Source organism: Polyodon spathula, chromosome 25 (assembly GCF_017654505.1).
Source record: "Polyodon spathula isolate WHYD16114869_AA chromosome 25, ASM1765450v1, whole genome shotgun sequence".
Lineage (NCBI taxonomy): Eukaryota > Metazoa > Chordata > Actinopteri > Acipenseriformes > Polyodontidae > Polyodon > Polyodon spathula.
Window position 1 is genome coordinate 13,230,895 of NC_054558.1, and position 19,921 is coordinate 13,250,815.

Below are 19,921 nucleotides of genomic sequence, written 5' to 3' on the forward strand. Positions count from 1 at the left end.
TAAGAACAATTGAATATGAAGGCTGAGTCACTGAGTCTGCTTGGGTCATTTTTAAAAGAAAAGACAGAATACAAAATTAATGATTATATGAGATTATGCTTAGAAACTGTTATAAAACATGACATGATTACATACGTATAGATAAAGTGAACTCCCTTCTATAGTGTCAATGATTTGAACTCACTTCACTTTTCCAATAACCATTTGCTACCAATTTCACTGTTTGCTGTTTAATATAAATCTCCGTTTCTGTTTGTCATTTATTACTAAATTCTGCGAATCTAAACTGCATTTAAGTTTAAGTCTTTAAAATAAGAAAGTCCCGTGTTTTTCTTGTACGATATCGTATAATAGACTGACACAAGTGTTTGACAAATTGCATAACCAGTATGTATACATGGACCTACTTATGCTGAAACAACAGCAGCACAGTAAGCCGAGTACGTTCCTGTTCCATTCTCAACACGACAAATCCACCTCTACTGTCTGGTGCAATCTGAAGCTGGAACTGTGAACCATGTGTTTCTATAGAGGCGATGTCATGGAAACCAGTGCCCCTCTCCTACAGGGTGTCGATGCTCTCCTCCATTGCCACTTGGTGGTTTTTCCGTTCATCTGTATCCAGATCTTGTTGAGCTGCACGTTGCAGTTCATATCGTGTACAGGCTGATCTTTAGGGGACCTATTATTATGTTATTTATGCGCTGGAAGAAGCTCTTAAACCAGATGAGAATAGAGCCCTGAATGAATTACTGAGCGCGTCATTGTTCAGTAATACCTCGCATATTCTGCACAGGGCGTGTTGAAGTGACAATGGGCTTCATTCAGTAATGTGTAGGTTATGAGATTTGGGGTGGGTGGGGTTCGTATTTTTTTCGAACCGTGCAAGCGATTCATAATGTTTCGTTTTTCAAAAACCGAGATTCATAAAGTCGTTTTCTCGGCAAACAATTATCTCTGGTAAGGGTTTTGGTGAGTTCGAAACTCCTGTGAAAGGATCACATGGAAAGGTTCCCTTCAAATGTAGTAAAACAAGCTGATGACTCACTTCTAGCTAATAAGCGGCAGCGTTAATGATGTGTAAACCAGAATTGAAAACCTTCTTTATTTCTTAACAGACTTGATATACAGTCAAAAATGTAAAAGAAGAGTTTTCTGTATCATAAACTTCCAGAAAATAGTTGTAAGCCCTCCATTAATAAGGATTGTTGAGACCGACACATTGATGAACAGGGCTCACTGTGCTGACCTGTGTGAGAGGTGCAGTGAGCAGGGTCCTGCTCAATCAAGGTACCTGCTACATGCAATGCTCGTCCATTCAGCCATTTGTTCAATTCAACTTCTGCGATACGGGTAAATAGGTGTTTGTTTTATCGATGCTTGATCAAATTCAATAAGGATAAAGGGCACTGTCCGCGGTCCTGAACTGGTCAGGTACGAAACGCAAATGGAAAATGTCTCTATGGATCTTTTTTTTGTTGTTTTCTTTTTTTTTTTTTTTTTTTTAAGACTGCGTTATTATGTCTGCTTGCGACATTTCTAATTAAATAAAAATAGCAGATTGAGAGGAACACAATCTCGTGGTTGCTATTGGAGACCCTTGTAATAATGATACCCAAAACAGAATATTCTTCGTCGATTTTAACCTCAAACCGCACTGTGTTGTAATTTTAACAGTGTAGAGGGCTGAGGGTTAAGCAGGATAGGGTTGATTTCTGTATTTATTCATTTATTTTAAAAAGAGCAGAAAGAAGGAGTAAGCCAAAGCAACTGCAATGTTGATAAAAGCACGCTGGAGAATTTTATGAAAATATCCCATAAATTTAAACTGACATTTGAAATATTTTTTCTGAGCCTAATATGTTTGTAAATAGAATCGGCTATTGAATAAAACACATGCAAAAGCCCCCCAGCGTGTATAAAATGAACAAAAAGCAAACCTCTTTGAATCCGACATATCCGTAACTGTGATTAAACGTGAATCGATTCCCTTGGTATTGATACAAGCACGTCCTTGTCCGCCTTCATATTGAAGCGCAGGTATGTGCGCATTGTTTGGTTGTTCACTAGATGATGTACTTGTTGAGTTTCCTGTACAATGTAATAAGTATTATTGTAGGTTAGATTTGTGTGTGTGAAAAACCATTTAATTTTGATAGCACAGTAAAGGAATGTAATATTTGACTCACCTTTCTGCCTGTCCCATCCATGCCTATTTTGCCGCTACGGGTTAAAGGGAATCGACACTAGCAACAGGCAAAAAATAAATACAATCAATCAATACAAATTAAATAAATGGTAATAAAAGCATACATTAAGAAATAAGACATTATTTTATTTAATTTAAGTTGTTATTATTATTATTATTATTATTTATTATTATTATTATTATTATTATTATTATTATTATTATTATTATTATTATTATTATCAATATTCCCAGTTATTCGACTGCTGATCTAAACTACTCACTCTCTTAATTACCGAGTAATAACATACTGTACACACACATTGTAACTGAGATGTTTAACCCGCAACAGAACAAATAAAACAGACGTGATGTTGTTTGTGTGTTTTTCCAGTGAAGGAATTCATTAGTGCGCTCTGAATGGGCTGTGTTATTGTAGAAGGCAGTAATGTAAAGACAGCACCGTGGTACTCAGCGCACACAGGTACACTGCAGAATCACACAGCTGTGTGTTCACGATTGTTAAACTAGTCATCTTCTGCGATGTGTCCAACTTACTGGAAAACCTGGCCTCAGTTTCATCTGATCGGAATTCATCAGTGGAACCTTTTATGCGATGAAGCAGATATCGAGGAGAGCTGCCTGGAGTCTGCTTGTACCAGAACAGATTTTCATTGCTAGCGCTACTGCTCAGGGAGTAATTACAGAATATCCTCACGTCGCTGCTAACTTTCGAGTTAATCGTGTCATTGAGTTGATTAATTTCATCACCACGACTGCAGTCTGTAAATACAAACAAACAAACAACAACGTAATAATAATAATAATAATAATAATAATAATAATAATAATAATAATAATAATAATAATAATAATTATTATGCACGATTTAGTAACTGCAGCTGAATCCACGAAACTGTTATTACAATAAAATACATCTTTACCAAAGGTTAGATAGAAGACTGCAGTGAGGAGACCTGCATACAGCATGGTTATCGCTGTTCATTCAGTTTGAATGAGTTCTATGTCTCTGTTCTGTTGGTTTCTGCTCAGTACTGAATGCCAGTCTGCAGCCGCACCTCTTAGCGGATCAGTGTGCGTTTCTTCCGTGTGTAGGGATGTTTCTCTGATGTCCAATCAGAACCCATGAACCCGGGCTGCGCTCTGTCTTCTTCATTACGCAGTGAAGCTCCAGAACGAGGTTCTTTCGTGTCATGAGTTGTGTTCCAATACTGTTTAACACAGACAGACAGATCCAAGCAGGGAGCGCATTGGGTTACACAGTAACACAGTAACACAGTGGATTCTGCAGAGCGCTGGGAATGGTCTAAAAAGAAACTACACTGGGGAAACAAAGGATCATATTTTCAAGTAACCTTAAGCACTCTCACTGTGTTCAGTTTTTTTAATTTTTTAATTTTTTAATTTTTTTATTTTTTTATTGACATGGCCCAATGTCTCTTAATGTATCTGATCCTCTGTACAGTGTATTCATTATCAACACACATTGCCTGCCTGTACCTCAATACACAGGCTGCATTCACACTGATTGTCCGAGGTCCTTGTTACTGAGACGGAAGAACACAATGTAACACCGCTTATCTGACATCATTTCTTCATGCTGTCAGCAGGGGTGTCATTCTCATACTGTTTTCATACAGGTAGAGTTGGAAAGCAGCTGCACCAGGAGACATGGCGAGTGGGAGCTGACTGTGAATGAGCATTGAACAAATTATTGTCCTACACCGCCCCCTGGTGGGATTCCCTTGAACTGTCGTACAGACCTCAGGGTTAAACTGATCGTTTCTACTTCGTGTGAGGGAAATGGCAGTGAGTGGGCGGGGCAGGAGAGTAAGAGCAGCGTTGCATTCTGGTAAGGCATAGTTCAACTAGAATTATAAATCTCTGTTATTTTGTGGGTTTTTCTTGCATAATATTATTTTTTCATCCTTCTTTATTTTTCTATAATTATAATAATACACGTTACGCGGTGTAGGACAATGTAGGGCGGCTGCAGCTTTCCAGGAGCCCGTCCTCCCAAATTACAGCAAGTCAGAGGTCCGCTACCAGATGCGCTCAGGAACGCAGCCCCTCCCATTCTAGGGTACGCCCCCGTAGGATGTCTAGGTGGTGGAACTAACTTCCAAGATGTCTCAGTTTATGGAGGTCATGATGGGACAGCAGTCCATCCTCATGTCCCTAGCTAATGTGGTGCCCTGAGCCCCAGAACAACCAACTGGGTCCGTCGCTAGCCAGCCAGTGGCTCCTTCACAACCTGCACTGGTCGTTCCCCTTCCACTGCAACCTCAAAAGGACTGGGATATTGATGCTGTTTCCAGAGACGCATCTGACATCCTGGAAAGGGACAGTATAGAGGCTGAGGTAGCCTCCCCACTCTCTGAGCACGACAATGAGCTTGAGGTGCTGGATACCGATGACCCTACATGGGCTGTGGTGGAGAGAGCAACCCGCCACTTGGGCATCGAATGGCCTAAGACAGAACTTCCCCGGCGATCACTGTTTGAGTCGCCTTCAGCCCAGTCCCATCAGTCCAGGATGCTCCCAGCATTCCCGGACTTTGTTAAGGAGGTGCAGTCTACTTGGGGGGCCCTGGCCTCTGCTCCTGCGACTTCTTGCAAGGCTTCGGCCTTTACTATGCAGGGCGCAAGTGAAGCTGGGTTAGCGTCCTTCCCACCGGTGGACGCTGCGTTCGCCGCGTTGGTGAAGACGCCAACATTATCGGGGCTTACAAAAAACCCTACATGCCCCAATAAGCAGTGCAGGATCACAGAGGTACACCTGAAGAAAGGGTACTCTGAGGCCACAGAGGCAGAGAGACTATCTAATGTAGCCAGCTTACAGACAGTCTACCAAGCGGCATTCATTAGAGACCTGCCTGAGTGCCCTTCTGCGGCCTTCAGAAGCAAGTTGGGCACGGTCAGTCAGCTCCTGGTGAAGCTGGCCAAGCTCAACGCGCAGGCTCAGGGCAGGAGCATCGTGTCTCTGGTGGTGGACAGAAGTCAGCTTTGGCTCTTGCAGACGAGAGTGCAGGAGCCTGACAAATAGATCCTGCTCTGTTGGACCAGGGGTTCTATTCCAAATACTTCCTGGTGCCCAAAAAGGATGGCGGGTTCTACCCTATTTTAGATCTGCGAGTACTGAACAAATACCTGCAGAGGTTATCGTTCAGGATGCTCACGCACAGGCACATCATCCAGTCAGTCCGACACGGCGACTGGTTAACCACCATGGACCTGACAGATGCGTACTTTCACGTTCCCATCTGCCCGGGTCACAGGAAGTATCTACGTTTCGCATTTCAGAGCAGGGTGTACGAGTTCTGTGTCCTCACATTCGGCCTGTCACAAGCTCCTCGAACCTTTTCCAAATGTATGGATGCCATTCTAGCTCCCTTGCCGGCTCAAGGTGTCCGACTGCTGAACTATCTGGAAGACTGGCTCATCTGCGCGCAGTCGAAGGAGCAGTTGGCACAGCACACAGTGATGGTTACAGACCATTTTCAGTGGCTAGATCTGAAGGTCAATTCAGACAATAGCCGCCTTGTGCCAAGCCAACAGAACGAATTCTTGGGTCTGCATCTGGACTCAGTGTCCATGGAAGCGACCCTGTTGACACAGAGAGTTGCCTCACTGAAGCAATGTCTCTCCCTGTTCAGGTTGAGAGAAACAATCAGCATGGAGCTGTGTCAGCTCATGCTGGGGCTAATGGCTGCCGCTTAGCAAGCCTTACCCTTGGGCTTATTACACCAGAGACCTCTACGGGCCTGGTTCAATGCTTCGTGATGCATCCGCAGAGAGACAAACACCACTGGTTGATGGTATCTCGAACCTGCTTAGGGAGCACTGCGCTGGTGGAAAGTTCCGTCAAACATCCGCCAGGGCATGCGCTTAGGTCCCATCTTCCGAAGGGAGGTTGTCATGACCGATGCTTCCAACCAAGGTTGGGGAGCAGTCTGGAAATGCTCAAGGATCCATGAAGTGTTATCAGGACCCTGGAGGTCAGCCCACATTAATGATCTGGAACTCAGAGCAGTGGACCTCGCACTTTGACACTTCTTGGCAGTGCTTCTAGGCAAGCACGTGTTAGTGCGGTTGGACAACACCACGGTTGTGGCGTATATCAACCGCCAGGGCAGCCTATGGTCCCCTCGCCTTCACTGGATGATAACACGGCTGTTACTATGGGCACAGCCGTGTTTGACCTCTTTGCGCGTGGTTCACCTACCGGGCAGAGTCAATTATGCAGCAGATCTCCTATCCAGAGGAAGCCCTCAGGTGGAAGGGCGTGTTTGGGAATGGTTCGGCATGATGCAAGTAGATCTCTTCGCTTCACGAGAGACCACGCACTGCCCCCTATGGTTCTCAGTGAGGGAACTCAACAGCCCCCTAGGAGTTGATGCACTGGCTCATGAATGGCCGCCAAGGCTCCTATATGCATTTCCACTGATTCCTTAGAGAAGGTCATGGTAGAACAAGCATCAGTGATCCTGGTCACTTCTCGGTGGCCTTGGAGGATATGGTTTCTGAGCCTGGTGCAGTTGCTGCATGGACAACCACGGGAGCTTCCCCTGCGAGCAGACCTATTATCCCAGGCCCAAGGACGGCTTTGGCATCCAAACCCCAAGAATAACCAGTTTATCATCATGGAGCCTTGACGTGCTGCTGGAAGCCCTTACCAAGGCACCATTCGAGCCTCTCCACACCATGGATATGAAGCTTGTGTCTTTTGTGCTATCAATGGTATTAGCCAAACGCATCAGCGAGTTACACGCGCTGTCAGTGCATTCATCTTCTAAGGTCTCCATGCACCCAAATCCAGCCTTTTTACCTAAGGTCATATCCCTGTTTCATTTGAAACAACCAGTCGAGTTGATGGTGTTCCATCCTCCTCCTTTTTCTTCCCCAGAGGAAGACCGGTTACACATGCTCTGCCCCGTGCGGGCATTCAGTTGGTATATTGACCTTACAATGACTGTGAGGCAAACAGAACAATTGTTCATATGCCATGGTTCTAAGACTTTGGGTCAGCCATTGTCTAAACAATGCCTTTCCCATTGGATAGTGGATGCTATTAAATTAGCTTATGAGTCTGCAGGCCTTCCACCACCAGGGCAGTTGAAGGCGCATTCCACTAGGGGTATGGCGACATCCTGGGCCCTCTTTAGAGGGGTGCCGGTGTCTGATATTTGCGCGGCAGCCAGTTGGGCTACACCGCATACTTTTATGAGGTTTTACTGGTTAAACGTACTGGATTCCTCTGCTCAACTATTTGTAGCATCTGTACTACACTCTATGGCACCTCAGGATGCCAATATGGTGTTGACTATTCCACATTAGGACAGGTGTCATTGCGAGCATAGATGCTGAGGCGCAGCTCCGCATATGCGTAGATGTATTGCCTATGCAGTTGCGTTATGATGTAAGTCTGTCCTACTGCCGAGAATCCTCCCTCGCGACGGCTTGGGTACACTGTTCCCATACCTTGATGGTTATTTTCGAATTGAAAGGGAACGATAGGTTGCGGATGCAACCCCGGTTCCCTGAAAGAGAAAATAACCATCAAGCCTCGAGGTCGCTCCGGAAGCCTTCATGGCCTGAAGAGCAAAAGAGGAAGAGAGTCTCCGCGCACTGCATATTGTAAGCTCCCAGGGGGGCGGGCTTACATGTCAGCTCACACACAGGCCTATCGGCAGCTTTGCTATAAAGCTCAGCCAATCCCTACTGCCTGACGGCAATATCCCATACCTTGATGGTTATTTTCTCCTTCAGGGAACAGGGGTTGCATCCGCAACCTATCGTTCTTCTTGTGTCATGACTTGTGTTCCATACTGTTTAACACAGATCGACAGATCCAACAGGGAGTGCATTAGGGTGTATTTAACATATTAAACTACATAAAGGATCACAATTGAAAAATTAACAATAATTCTCTTTTTTTTTCTTTTCTCATGAAAACATTGAGATCAAGTTTATTTTTGTCATGTAAATTTAAACGTTTGTTTGCACTGTTGTATTACTTAAACACATGAAGGTGGGAACACATGCAGGAGGTGGCAATGAGGTTATTGCGTGGCACTTGGTGCAGATTCTCTCGCTGTGGGCTGCAGTGCACAGAAATAAACTGAAGAGTTTGAAAGATCCACTGAACTGATGTTGAGATGAAATGTTTTTCCTGTCTTGTCGTGAGATGCAGAAAGACGCTTTTGCATCTTTGAAGGAAAGTCGCTGTCACTAAGAAAATCACTGTATATTGGTTGTGGAGTTGGGCTGCCAGTTTGAATGCACCAGAACATGAAAGCGTTTGTTGCAGTGTCCTTATAATAACAGGGTAAAGTCGCATTGTCCTCTTCTTTTACTGTGACGGAGGAAGCAGTTTGATTGACAGACTGCTCCTGTGTATTTTCTAAAGAAACAAAAAAGAGAAAGAAAAGAAAGAAGACAGAAAGAACAAAGCACGGTTATTAGTGTCATTATAAACACTGTGTTCAAGTATAGGCTACATTTAATAAATAAGCACACCGGTGAGTGAATTGAATTGATCATGAATACAATGATACCTATTAAACAGCACAGCGGTGTAATAATATGCACAAGCCAGTGCAGTCTTTGTTGTATTGTAGAAGAAAACACCGATCAATGTGTTAACGAGCCTCAGAATATTCTGGTTTTGTTACTTTGAACCAAAGTTCCCACCAAGAGGCAACGCCATCAGAAAGATGGCTGATTATGTATGTATGTATGTATGTATGTATGTATGTATGTATGTATGTATGTATGTATGTATGTATGCATGCATCAACTCCTTTCCCCAAGTTAAATGGCTTTCTGGGTTTTGTCCAACTTAAGATCTTAATAACCCAATTGAACAAATTACCCAACTGAACTAAGTTTTTTCCAATTGATCCATTTGAACACACTTTATCCCTGAAATACTTGCAATTGTCAACTGTAAAGCACATTGAACATAAACAAATAAAATGTCTAGCTGAGGAACATTTTGTAACAAAACATTTGATTTTCCATTATATCCTGAGTCTGCAGTTTACATTTAATATATGAATTAGTCAAGAAATAAGAAAGTTCTGTACCGGTAGTACGTGCATCTCGATGTTGGGTATCATATTTATTTACATCATCGAGTAAAATTTCAATTGTCTAGTCTACTTTTACAACAATTAATGTTTTATTTGTATCTTTGTCGGGTTTGGCACCAAGGCTTCGGTAAGAGTTTGTTGCGGGTGCAAACATTTCTACAACTTTTCTTTCTTAATCTTTGAACAATTATCAAATCATATAGAAGAAAAAACATGTATTATTATTATTATTATTATTATTATTATTATTATTATTATTATTATTATTATTATTATATATGTGTTGTATTCTATAGTGACTGATTTCTCATGGTATGACTTGTCTCCCTTCTCCTCTCTCAGCTTCTTGACTCGTTTTTTTTTTTTTTTTTTTTTTTTTTTTTTAGTTGCAATATGTACCATGGCAAATCCATGTGGAAACATAATTATGCAGAACATATTGAGAGTCGTTGGTAATTTCTGATCATTTTAACATTGTTTTTTGAATTTTTAACAAAATAACATGTTATACAAACAAGTGCCCACATTTTGTTCATGTTTTGATTTATGTATTTATTTATTTGCTAACAGAATGTATGTGTCAGTAAAGTCTAATGTCCAATTAAAGGGCTGTTGTCCTGTCATATGCAAATGCACCAGATCAAGGCTGTTCAGTTCTGTTAACTCCACTCTGTGTTTCTGTAAGGTCCTCTCACAGCTTTCAAACATTGTGCCTCCACTGCACAGTAATTGGTCACAGTCTTCTGCTTGTGAATTGCTCACAATAAAACCCCCAGAGCTCTTCACCTTCTCCAGCGACCCACTGAACTATGAGACTTTCACTGGGTCTGAAAACAAGATCATCACAATATCTGGGCTTTTGCTTGGCCTCTGTCTGTACCATTGAAGACTGCTGAAACCAGAAGCTGTGTAGTTGCAGTGAAGGGTTGCAGTGTCCCCTTCACTCACAGTCAGTGATGGTGGTGTCTGAGATATTTGATCCTGAGATCTCACACCTGCAGAAACAAGTTTAAAAAGAAGAGACAAGTTGAAGATTCAGCTGTGGAATCCCGGTACATTTTGTCTGGTTTCTTTCACATCTCATATGTCAGTAGTATAATAATATTGGTAATGACGTATTACACGCATATTACTTTTATATCAGAATTGAGCAGCATTTCCACATAATGACAAGTCCTAAATACAAATGTACAGAACCTGGTACAGGGGAAATGGACAGTAATAAATCCTCAGATTCTCACAGTGTAAATAAACCAGTGTGTTTATCAGTAGGTATAAGAATCCAGACTCTGTGCTCATGATGGGAACAGATTAAAGCAGCTGTGAAGCAGCTTCTTATTGTGCCAGTGCAGTACAGTAACCCCTCCCACCAGTGTGGAGTGAAGATTCAGAGCTGTGTTTCCCTGCATTATTTACAAATTAATTACTATTTCAATGTGAACTTTAACTCATTGACGTTAAAACAACTGTTTACACATCGCTTTGTGGTGACTGGCAGACAGGAGGATCAAATCTATCATCAGGTTATACTTGATTGATTTTAAAACATATTTAATATTTAACATTCTTTAATATGAGATTAATTTGTTTGTTTAATGATATGATCATTTTGTAATGAGGTCTGTGGTTTCAAATTCATAAGCAACTAAAAAAACAACAACAACAACAACAACAACAACAACAACAAAATAATAATAATAATAATAATAATAATAATAATAATAATAATAATAATAATAAATAAAATAATAATAATAATAATAATAATATAATAATATCAGTAGTTTTCAACCTTTTTAACCCAATGACCCATCTGCAAATGTAAAAAAAAGATAGAATGCAACCCATTTTAACTTTGACTAATGATAAAATGTTACTTCAGAAGTCTTTCATTCTGTTGAATGTGACTCGAAGTCTGTACAGCAGACTAAAGGGAACATGAATAATAATAACAGCGCTGTGGCTCAGAGCAACAAGGATTAGTGCAGAAGTTACTCCTAATGCAGGGTCTGGGGATGCCATGAAATGTTATCATTATATGGTAATAATAATTGTTAAATGTAATCTTCTCAACGGCCAAATTGTAGTGGCCCAACTGAGCATCCCTCACTACCCACTGGTTGAAAACCATTGAAATAAATAAATGCTGAATTTAATAATAAAAAAGGAATAGTAAGCAATAGGAGAAATGACTGGTACCAGCATCTGTATAAGAGGGAAATAGGGCCATTATCTGGATGAAGGACTGCAGGCCTGTTGTATGAGAACTCTTTACAAATATGTGCTTTGTGATTTGTGATTTGCTTTCATATTACAGTATGCTGCAGCCACTTTGCAAATCTAGAAATATTCTGTGCATTGATAAAGAAACAAAAGGCAAAAGAAAACCAGCAATATGCAAATTTTCAAAGAAAGCATTTAAATATAAAAACTAAAGCTCAATTATTGCTCCTTATTAGAACAGCAATGAGAGAAGTATAACCCTGAAGAAAGCCTGCTTCCTCTGTCACTGTACCCCAAAACATCCCCATAGACTAGAAACTAATCTGAAGAAATACAGAGCAGCATAAACACAGAGATAGAGAGCAGCAGAAAACACAGGACATGAGGCAATAATAATACATTTAATCATACAACATCCAGGACTCGTGACTGACTCCACTCCACTCCAGGTTTGAGGACTCGACTACAACTCAAGTTATTAGCAGGGGTTCGAATTTCAAGTTATTTTTTTTTCTGAACTCTGGTGAATGTTTTTTAAAAATCAGATGGAAATGATTATATAATGAAAAAATCATGTGAAATCGGATTATTTTTAAATATATAATTAAGAACAAATATTTGGGTAGAATTGGGTAAAAATGTAATTACCATCACTGGCAACAGCTCTTTCTGTATGCATTGGAGGCATTGTGGTCCAGTGATTAAAGTCCAGGGCTTGTAAATAGAAGGTCACCTGTTCAAATCCCACCTCTGCCACTGACTGACTTGCTGTGTGACCCTCAGCAAGTCACTTTGCCTCTTTGTGCTCCATCCTGCAGATTAAATGTTAAATCAATTTTCTATTGTAAGTGACTGCATATAATGCACAGTTCACAGCCAACCTCTTTAAAGTGCTTTTGTGATGGTGGTCTACTATGAAAGTTGCTATATAAAGATGATTGCATTAAATCATAGAGTGTTGCACATGTGTTTATTCATATACAGGCCTTCCTATTCGGGGAGTTTTCAGGTTTAACCCGAATGCAGAAATAAGCTATTGAGGGGAGAAATTGGGTTTAATCGGGTAAAACCCTAAAATCAGAACCCCTAGTTATTAGTTATATATTTGTAAACACATGATCCAGTACATCATATGTCTCCTGTGTTTTTGTGGAGCTCTGCAGTTGTTCATTGTCACTGTGGGCCTCAGTGCACAGTAATACACGGCAGAGTCAGACAGCTCTGTCTGCTGTATTGTTAAAGGGATGCTTTAGGAGGTTTTGTTGACAGTGGTGTTAAATAGCTGTTTGAATCTGGCGGCATTATCCTTGTAACCAAACACATCCCTTGAAGCATGTACCTTGGAAACTCATTTGGGTATTGTATGTACCAGACAAAGTCAGGAGAATTGCTACTAGATCTGTAATGACAGCCAAGTTCAATTGTTTGCCCCTCCGTAACATTCAGATTGTCGGGAGACTGATTCACCATGTCTTCAGCGATGCAACCTGAAAATAAAAAAAAGATTCAAACATGGACACAAATGAAATAAATCAATTATTAAACAAATAAATAAATACATGAAATATCTTACCAATCCAATGTACTGCAGTCACAATAAACAGAATATTGCAAGCCATTATATACAGCTGAACAGTGAATTCACCCTCCGGCAATGCTTAACAATGTTCTTTTTACAGAGGACTGAAACTCTTCAAGCCTCTCCCGAGTCTCCTCCCAGATGTGCCGGCGTGTCACAGTACTTTCACAGTCAATTCGCTTGTGACAATGTCGCCCCCTACAGGAAGATGTCAGACTATACACGGGAAAGGAGATGAAAGGAATTTTATTTTATATTGTATTGTTCAATCAATCAAGCTTTATTTAATATAGCGCCTTTCACAAAGCAATGCCTCAAAGCGCTTCACATGACTAAAACAGAAAACACAAGCAGGAAAGACAATAAATCACAGTAAATGAAAATACATGCGCAGGAGAATAAATGCATAAATAGATAAAACAGAAGGAAATAAAAGCAAGATCAATAAAACAAGAAGAATGCAATGAAATTAAATGCAAATAATGTAATGCCCTGTAACTGAAAGCTCTTCCACCAATACTAGATTTTAAAATTTTCTAAGATGAAAGAAGGATAATTTATTGTTGTATTGCTTCGTGTTCTAATAAAAATGTTATCACTTTTTTTTTTTTTTTTAAGTTAAATGATGTTTATTTAATCCACTAGGTGGCAGCAAAGCACCACCATTGTTTCCTTCCACTGAAATAGAACTGAACAGGAGATCTCTGAAAGGATCTGTTTCAGAATTTCTAAATATGTTTTTGTCACAAAGACGGCTGCAGTGGGTGACGTCAGACCAGAAACCAGGAACCAGGAAATAAACAACAGAGGTGGAGTTTGGTGAAGCTGAGCAAATGGTCTCGCTCAGCATTTAATAATAAATAGACAGACAAAAAAATAAAAGGCTGTACAGACAAACAAGACACAGGACACGGCACTCATAGCCAAAACAAAAAGACAAACAAAACGGACTATACAGACAAAACACAGTGAGTATCTATTTTAACTATTATTATTATTATTATTATTATTATTATTATTATTATTACAATTACCTTAGTCTCCAATCCCACTCTCCACTCACCGAAAACACAACCCTGAGTCAGTGAAAACATGCTGCTTTTATGCAGCTGTACCGAGACTCGATTGCTAATCAATCATTCAATTGGAGTCGCGGTGCAACTGCATGTGAATTAATAAAGTGCAATTCTCCATGCTCACATATTATTACATTTTATTTGCACGTGAAGTGCTTTGCAATCCTCGTGCCTAAATACAAATATACAATTTAAACACTTGTGTTACACAGACCTGTTTATATCCCATGTACCAATGACTATACACCAACATTAACGCACAACATACAACACAAAATACACACAGGGGTGAGGCTCTTTGCCACATATACCCCTGTGATGGAAACATGAGTTCTGGTGATGAATCTTCCTCCCGACCTGTGAGGGCGCTAAAGAACAAGAGAAGTATCTGGAAGGGCTGGCCTGACAGTTCGTTTCCGGGTCAGGGAAGTGGGTCAGCCTGGAAAGAAGCGCGACTCTGTTGTAAGACCGTATTGATTTGAAAGGTAAACGAGAGGCAGCTGCAAGTAATAAGGCAGCTGCAACCGTTTACCTAGATATCATGCGGGATTACATATAGGGGCCAGGGTAACGCTGATCTTTTCCTTCGTTTGGGTAACGTGAGGAGAGAAGGACTGAGAGAGGAGCTCTCAGAGTGTATTGCGTGTTGTGTGTTGTATTTGTTTATAATTGTCTGTCTTTTTCGCACCACTAGACAGTTAACACACACCTCCAGAGCTGTCGCCACGTAAAGCACTATCAGGAGCATCACTGCACAGAGCACCTGCACGTTTGAATATCACCCAGGACTGGTGACCGTGCCTTTGTTTGTGTGTGAGACTGTACTGTGTTCGCCATCCCCGCACTTTACACATTGTTGTGTACGGCCGGGGATTTATTATTTGACAGTCGCCAGACCTGGAAACAGCACAAATAAACACTTGTTCACTGAATCACTGTTGTGTGTTCATCACTCCTGCATCGCATCTCCGCTACTCCTGTTCCCCTTACCAACCACTTTGCCACATGTGGTGTTAACGGTGGGATTATGGATCGCAACACACTGGCGGAGCTGCTGTGGGTCGGGATATTGTCAGACCCTGCCCTTCACAGTCACCAACCTCTCCCTCCCTCTCCTCCAACACCACCACCACCCTCGTTCCTGGCACCCAGACCTCCCAGACCGCCGACCCCGTTGGGCCCCCTTGCCTCCCCCCCATGGAGACCGAGGTTTGCCCCCAGCTGGGGTAGAGGTGTTGCCCCTGCCCCGTTGCCCTACCAGCAGCGGGACAGATATGTAACCTATGCGCACTCTGTCCCCCCTCTCTGTTTCAGATGCAACCAGCCGGGACACCGTGCCAGGTCCTGCCCCGCTGCCATGGAGTGTGACGTGGCAACGTGCAATTGGGCATCTGAAACAGGTAAGCACGGGGAAAAAGGTCGGGAGGGGCCCTGTCTGATTGACGTTGTTTTGGGAAATGTGAAAACCCACGCGTTAGTGGACACAGGGTGTGAGCAAACCTTGATTAGGACAGCTCTCTTGGGCGGTGTGTCGTGGCGGCCACAAGGTCAGGTGGCCATCTCCTGTATCCATGGAGACACGGCAACATACCCCACATTAAAAGTATACTTATCGGTAGGACCGATAAAACGTCACCTCGTAGTCAGGGTGGCGGAAAGGTTGCCACACCCAGTTATTCTGGGCCGAGACTGGCCAAACTTTAAATAATTAATGCAAATAATGGCAGTCTCAGCCACACACGTAAACGTGGCAGAAAACATTTTCATCGTGAAATGTTTTCCCCTCTTTTCCGTCCTAGAAAAACAAATAAGGAGAGACGGATCGTGAAATTGGAGGTAGCGTCTTTGAGACACGGCTGGGGTCTGGTGGGAGAGTGCTGTAATGGTAACAAACGCAGTCAAAGGGAGTGGGAACGCAGTCTGACCGAGAGAGCGAGGTTACTGGACCGACTAGGGCAGAGGCTAGTCCAGCCCCTCTCGATGTACCGGACCTGTGGTACTCAAGCGCGGACATAGTGTGGGGCCAACATAACGACCCATCACTAGTGCACGCCTGGGGGCAGGTCTGGTCCATGGACGGAAAGGATGTTGATGGCGATGGGGCGCTAGGATATCCACATTTCAGTATCAAGGGGCGATTACTGTATAGGGTAAACCTAGCTGCGGGCACAGGACAGCCTGTAACACAATTATTGGTTCCCCCATCTTGTCGGACAGAGGTCATGAGGTTGGCGCATGATATCCCTTTTGCGGAGCACCTCGGAGCCGAGAAGACGAGGGAACGGATATTGGCTCGATTCTATTGGCTCGGTCTTCATACTGATGTGTCGAGATATGTAGCCACATGCCCAGACTGCCAGCGAGTAGCGCCGGGTCGAGTGCGCCCCGCCCCTTTGGTCCCACTGCCCATTATTTCCACTCCTTTTGAGCGCATTGCAATGGACATACTGGGCCCTTTGCTACCTTCTGACTCCGGGTACACGCATATATTAGTAGTGGTGGATTACGCAACGCGATACCCGGAGGCAGTTCCATTGAGGTCCACTAGTGCAGCTGCAATAGCCACCGAGTTAGCACAGATTATGGCTAGAGTAGGGATCCCCAAGGAGATTTTGACTGATCACGGAACCAATTTTTTGTCCAATACGATACAGCAGGTGTACAAAATATTGAAAATACGTCCCATCAGGACATCCGTTTATCATCCACAATCGGACGGTTTGGTTGAACGCTTTAATCAGACTTTAAAGTCGATGCTGAGGCAATTCGTAACACAGGAGCAGAAGCATTGGGCATCGCTTCTTCCCTACCTACTTTTTGCAGTAAGAGAAGTGCCACAGAGTTCAACGGGGTTCTCCCCCTTTGAGCTCCTGTACAGCCAGCAGCCTCACGGCATTCTCGACCTGCTGAGAGAGGGGTGGGAGGAGCACAAAGGCTTGTCTAAAAATGTAGTGAAGTATGTGCTCCTACTACGAGATCGCCTGGATTTGGTCGGTCGTTTGGCCCAAGACAACCTCAGATCGGCTCAGCACCGACAACAGCAGCATTACAACAAAAATGCACGGATTCGAACCTTTCAACCAGGGGACAAGGTAATGCTGCTACTTCCCTCATCTGAATCGAAACTGTGTGCTAAATGGCAGGGGCCGTATGAGGTGATTCGGGCTATAGGGAAAGTAAATTATGAAATTAGACAGCCCGATCGCCGGAATGAACGTGAAATTTACCATGTTAATTTGTTAAAGCCCTGGCAGGCAAGGGAGGTCTTATTTATAGCCCCAGGCAATATGGAGGATGATTTAGGTCCCTGTCCAGAGACCCCGAGCACCAGAGCGATTGCAATGGGGGAACAATTGGCTCCGGATCAGCAAAGAGAGCTGCGTAAGCTTATTAGGAGTTCAGCGATGTTTTTTCTGATGTGCCCGGCAGGACAAACTTAGTTGAATATGACATGATCTCTCCACCAGGTGTCACAGTGCGAGAGAGACTGTACCATATCCCCGAAAGTCGACGAAGTGGCGTTCACAAAGAGGTATGGGATATGCTCGAGCTTGGGGTGATTTAACCTTCCAGGAGCGAGTGGTGCAGTCCGATCGTCATAGTGGCTAAGAAAGACGGCACCAACCGCTTCTGCGTGGATTTCAGAAAGGTGAACGCTATTGCTAAGTTCGATGCATATCCCATGCCTCGGGTCGACAAACTTTTAGACAGACTGGGAAAAGCAAGGTTTATTTCCACTGTGGACCTGACGAAAGGATACTGGCAAATCCCTTTAACCCGCAGCTCCAGAGAGAAAACCGCATTTTCAACACCAGAAGGGCTGCTCCACTTTAAAACCATGCCGTTTGGGCTACATGGTGCGCCCGCTGCCTTTCAGAGACTGATGGACCAGGTTTTACGCCCACATCATGAATATGCAGCAGCATATATTGATGACGTGGTGATATACAGCTCCAGCTGGAGAGAGCATTTGGCTAGGGTTGCAGCCGTTCTTCAGTCTCTAGGGCAGCCTGGCTGACAGCTAACTTGAGAAAATGTGCGTTTGCCAAAACAGCGACTCAATAGGGATTGGGATTTTTAATGGGGAATGGAAGGGTGAAACCTGTAGTCACCAAAATCCAGGCTTTGGTTGATGCAGCGATCCCCAGAACCAAGACTCAGGTGAGGTCACTACTGGGCTTAGCCAGTTATTAACGCCTCTTCATCCCCGAGTACGCCACAGTGGTTAACCCGTTAGTCGACCTCACAAAAAAGAGTGCTCCAAATTTAATTAAATGGTCAGCTGAGTGTCAGGGCGTTTGATACTATTAAGCATACACTTTGCCAGGCCCCCACTCTTATTACTCCAGATTTCACCAAGAGATTCATCCTCCACACCGACGCATCGGATGTAGGTTTGGGTGCAGTCTTGTCCCAAAAAGTAGCTGGAGTAGAGCACCCGATATTGTAACTAAGTAAAAAAATGTTACCTCGGGAACATAACTATTCCGTAGTCGAAAAAGAGTGTTTGGCCATTAAATGGGCTACTCACTCTTTATGATACTACCTGCTGGGACACTCATTTGATCTGGTCACAGACCACGCCCCACTCAAGTGGTTAAGCACAATGAAGGACAGCAATGCCCGGATAACTCGGTGGTATCTGGCATTGCAGCCCTTCATGTACCACATGGTACACCGTGCGGGGAAAGACCACCAAAATGCGGATTATTTTTCCCAGGAGGGGGGAGTAATGGGGAAGGTAGATTTAGCCGAGTGTTCCTTTGGCTCTACTCTGAGCGGTGGGATATGTGATGGAAACATGAGTTCTGGTGATGAATCTTCCTCCCAACCTGTGAGGGTGCTAAAGAACGAGAGGAGAAGTATCTGGAAGGGGTGGCCTGACAGTTCGTTTCCGGATCAGGGAAGTGGGTCAAAAGAAGCGCGACTCTGTTGTAAGACCATATTGATTTGAAAGGTAAACGAGAGGCAACTGCAAGTAATAACGCAGCTGCAACCGTTTACCTAGATATCATGCGGGATTACATATAGGGGCCAGGGTAACGCTGATCTTTTCCTTTGTTTGGGTAACGTGAGGAGAGAAGAACTGAGAGAGGAGCTCTCAGAGTGTATTGCGTGTTGTTTGTTGTCTTTGTTTGTTTATAATTGTCTGTCTTTTTCGCACCACTAGACAGTTAACACACACCTCCGGAGCTGTCGCCACGTAAAGCACTATCCGGAGCACCACTGCACAGAGCACTTGCACGTTTGAATATCACCCAGGACTGGTGACCATGCCTTTGTTTGTGTGTGAGACTGTACTGTGTTCGCCATCCCCGCGCTTTACACATTGTTGTGTACGGCCGGGGATTTATTATTTGACAGTCGCCAGACCTGGAAACAGCACAAATAAACACTTGTTCACTGAATCACTGTTGTCTGTTCATCACTCCTGCATCGCATTTCTGCTACACCTGTTCCCCTTACCAACCACTTTGCCACAACCCCCCTTGTGCAAAGCACAAAGCCTCAGTGGCCACCTCCCCCCTTAAAATCCCAGAAGTCTCGCTCAGTCCTGGGCCAAGAACAGACATTAAGGGGTTGATGGGCAGCAATGTTACCAGTAGCCAGGCTGTTACTGGCCATGCTGTCAGCAGACGTGCTGACAGTGGGGCGAATCTCTCCTCTCGTTGTACCACTGGCAGCGGAAATGCTGCCAATGTTATGGCTGTCAGTACACATGCTGACAGTTGCCAGACTGA

The 19,921-nt window shown here is 43.3% G+C and overlaps 1 long non-coding RNA gene across 1 annotated transcript; it reads right to left on the reverse strand.

Moving 5' to 3' along the window:
* Positions 1-1,516: 1,516 nt before the first annotated feature.
* On the reverse strand, positions 1,517-3,231 carry LOC121299551. The gene is made up of 4 exons (XR_005947428.1): positions 3,133-3,231; positions 2,747-2,971; positions 2,190-2,246; positions 1,517-2,091 (listed from the first exon to the last, which is right to left on the reverse strand). It is a non-coding gene; the product is annotated as an uncharacterized LOC121299551 (long non-coding RNA).
* Positions 3,232-19,921: the final 16,690 nt, after the last annotated feature.